This window comes from Chrysochloris asiatica, unplaced genomic scaffold, assembly GCF_000296735.1.
Source record: "Chrysochloris asiatica unplaced genomic scaffold, ChrAsi1.0 scaffold00014, whole genome shotgun sequence".
Taxonomy (NCBI): domain Eukaryota; kingdom Metazoa; phylum Chordata; class Mammalia; order Afrosoricida; family Chrysochloridae; genus Chrysochloris; species Chrysochloris asiatica.
This window is the reverse complement of record NW_006408532.1, coordinates 17196600-17200652: the sequence shown is the minus strand read 5'-3', so window position 1 is coordinate 17200652 and position 4053 is coordinate 17196600. Positions and strand designations below refer to the sequence as shown.

Sequence of the window (4053 nt, the reverse complement as noted above, 5' to 3'; positions counted from 1 at the left end):
TAGATAAATAATCATGTTATGAGTCATTTTAAACATCAGTTGAACTTTTAATACCATCGTTTTAGTTTTGTTTTCAATATAGTGTTTCCTACCTGGACACTTATGAGAAAAAGCAAGGAACAGATTTAAAAGAAGCTAAAAGGAGCTCTGGTAGCGTAGTGGTTACGAATTGGGCTGCGAACCTTAAGGTCAGCGGTTTGAAACTACCAGACGCTCTGCGGGAGAAAGATGAGGCTTTCTACTCCCGTAAAGATTTACACCCTCAGAAACCCTGTGCAGGGTCGCTATGGGTCGGAACTGACTCGATGGCACTTAACAACAACAACAACAAGTTGAATGTAATATTTTTCCAAAATTCCTTTTTTAAAATAAAAATAATAATTTCTTGTGTTTTTGGTGAAAGTTGACACAGTAAATTAGGTTCCTGTTTAACAATTTCTATACAGATTGTTCAGTGACATTATTTACACTTTTTACTGTCAATATACTCTTTGAGCTCTGGTGGTTCTTTTTCCAGTATTCTAGTTTTCCTGCCCCCTGATCTTCTCATCTCTGCTTTAGAGTAGTAAATGTTGACCTTTTGGCCTCATATAGATGGTTTTTTAGAAAAGCACCATACTTATAGATACCCTTTATTTTGTGTACCTACCTGTTATTTTGCTAAAAGGTGATCTCAGGGGGATCTTTTGATTCAAGTTTTGGTGTATTTCAAAGCAATTGTCTCAGAGAGTCCTTTGTCTCAACTAGCCTAGTAGTTAGGACTTTATAAGAATTTGAATTCTATTCTGTATTTTTCTTCCATTCTATTTGGGGCCACCTAATATGGAGCTCCGATAGCGTAGTGGTTACGAATTGGGCTGTGAACCTCAAGGTCAGCAGTTTGAAACTTGCAGGAGCAAGACGAGGCTTTCTGCTCCCGTAAAGATTTACAGCCTCAGAAACCCTGTCCAGGGTCACTATGAGTCGGAACCGACTCCACAGCACATAACAACAACAACAATGGAACCCTATGTGGTCCTGGTGTGGTGCTGTAGGATAATGCACTGGAACACATGATCAGTTTGAACTGCAAGGTCAATTGTTCAAATCCACCAGTAGCTCTTCAGAAACACTATACAGGGTCACTGTGAGTTGGAACTGACTCAATGGCATTTAACTACAACAACAGCAACAATAATGTGATCCTGATCAGAACAGTGAGTAGCAGTAACCAAGCACTGTCTAGTTCTTCTGGTCTCAGGGTAGGCGAGGGCATGGCTTGTGTAGGCAATTTGCCTTGTAGACTTGCTTCTTCTTTGAAATTTTGTTTTCCTTCTTACTATTTTGCTCTTGACATGCAGAGACCAATAGTTGTATCTTAGATGGCCACTCACAAGTTTTTAAGATCCCAAATGCAACTCACTAAACTGGGGTACAGAATATAAACTTTGTGAACTGCCTTACGCTAACTGTTTGAATTGTCCATGTCCTAAGCTTTCTGACCTAGAAAACCAATCTCACAGGGTATTCAATTATGTCTGAGAAGACTTTCCCAAAATTCTTATTTGGGGTACTCATAAAATTGGTAGACTGTTGCAAAGTGTCACTGAATTAGTGAATAAGAAGTATTCAGTTCATTGAGTTTATCCTGGGAGGCAGGAAATACCTTTATTTGAATAAGTTGTCTGGAGCCTTACTTGATGATACTCATTTAGGTAGTACCATAATATCTTTAAAAGGTCACTGGGTGGTGTGAACAGTTGTGGTTGGCTACTAATCTAAAGGTTAGGGGTTTGAATGCACCCAGTGACACTGAAAAAGGAAAGGACAGGTGGTCTGTTTCCATAAAGAAGACCCTATGGAGCAGTTCTACTCTGTAACACATGGGGCCGCCATGAGTTGGAACCCATCAACTGCATCAGATGTAGGATCTTTACCATGTGCTCTTCTGTGGGGAAAAGATGAGGCTTTCTGCTCCCATAAAGATCTACAGTCTCAGAAACTCTATACAGTGTTGCTATGAGTAAAAACGAACTCCACAGCATTTAACCACCAACAACCATCACCACCATAGCTTATAAAGCATTTCCACATTTGTTAAACGGTTTGATTCTCAAAACAACCCTGAAACAGATCCTGTCATCCCATTTTGTGTTTCCAGTTGTAAACGAACTTATCCAAAGGAGTGGAAGCTATTAAATGGTAGAAGCAAGCTTTGAATTCCTAATCTTTGGGACCCCAGATCTCAAGCCCTGTTCACTGCCTTACAGTAAAAAGTTTTAGATCCTTTCATAAGTAAATTATCGCTGTCATTGGCACTCCCTGTCTCCAAATCCTACTTATGGGCCCCAGCGAGGGCCTTCCTGGCTCATAGGATATGTAGGGAAGAAAGAGGCCAGCCAGAAGGCTTCTGCAAAAGAGCAAAAAGAATCTACAAATTGGGAAAATATTTTTGGCTATGAAATATCTGACAAGGGACTACTCTTTAAATTTTACAGAAATCTTCAACACATCAACAATGAAAAGATAATCAATTTTTTTTTAATGCCCGGAAGACATGAGCAGACACTTGGGCAACTAACAAATACTTGAAGCTGTGCTTGCGACAACAATGAGATATCCTCTCATGCCAACAATAATAGCAAAGTTCAAAAAGACAGAAACAACAAATGCTGGCAAGGGTGTGAAAAGATTTGAAGTTCCATATGCTGTTAGTGAAACTGTAATGGTACAATTACTGTCAAAAAAGGTATGGTACGTCCTTTAAAAGTTTGAAATCGAAATATCATATGATCCAGCAATCCTACTACCTAGTATATAGTCTAGTGAAATAAAAGTCAAGACATGAATAGGTACGTGCACATCTATGTTGATTGCAGGACTATTCACAATAGCAAAAAGATGGAAATAAGTATCTACCAACAGATAAATGGATAAATTACTGTGGCACATATATGCAATGGAATGCTATGTAACATTAAAGAATAACAATGAATCTGTGAGACACTGGGCGGATATTATACTAAATGAAATTAACCAATCATAAAAGGCCAAATATTATATGAGACCTCTATTATAAAAGCCAAGAAAAGGTTTACAAGAAGAAAGATATTCTTTGGTTGTTATCAGGGATGGGAGGGAATGGGGAACAAAAATCACTAACCACTGTTGTCGTTCTTAAGTGACATCGAGTTGATTCTGACCCATAGCAACCCTGTATATAGGGTTTCCAAGGAGTGGCTGGTGGGTTTGAACCACTAACCTTGTGATTAGAAATCCAGTGCCTATCCTACAGCACCACCAGAACTAGATAGCTGTTGTTTGTTGTTAAATGCCATGGAGTTGGTTCTGAGTCATAGCAACCCGGTGTATGGTTTCTGAGACTGTAAATCTGCAGGAGCAGAAAACCTCGTATTTCTCCAGTCATGTGGCTAGTGGGTTTGAACCGCCAACCTAATATACATGTGAAAATTGGACAATGAATAAGAAGTCTTTAGAACTGATGCATTTGAATTACGATGTTGGGGAGAAATATTGAAAGTACCATGGACTGCCAGAAGAACAAGCAAATGTGTCTGGAAAGAAATACAGCCAGATGGTCCTTTAGAAGCAAGGCTATGAGACTTGTCTCTCATACTTCAGACATATTATCAGGAGGAATGAGAAGAACATCGTGCTTAGCTAAGTGGATGGTCAGCAAAAAAGAGGAAGACCCCCCCACACACACACATACACACAAAATGGATTAACACAGTGGCAGCAGCAATGAACTCAAACATAACAGCACTTATAAGAATGCACAGAATCTGAGTGTTTTGTTCCACATATATATTAATATGTGCAGTAAATATACCCATGCATATTGTTGTTGTGTGCCGTGGAGTCGGTTCTGACTCATCGTGATCCTGTACAGGGTTTCTGAGGTTGTAAATCTTTATGGGAGCAGAAAGCCTCATCTTTCTCCCAAGGAACAGCTGGTAGTTTCAAACTGCTGACCTTGCAGTTGGCAGCCTGATTCGTAACTTCTATGCTACCAGAGCTCCTTATCCATGCATATTGTTGTTGTTAAGTGCC

The 4053-nt window shown here is 39.5% G+C and overlaps 1 pseudogene; it reads right to left on the bottom strand.

The window, feature by feature from the left end:
* Positions 1-2318: 2318 nt before the first annotated feature.
* LOC102838137 overlaps positions 2319-4053 on the bottom strand; it is a 3125-nt pseudogene continuing 1390 nt past the window's right edge.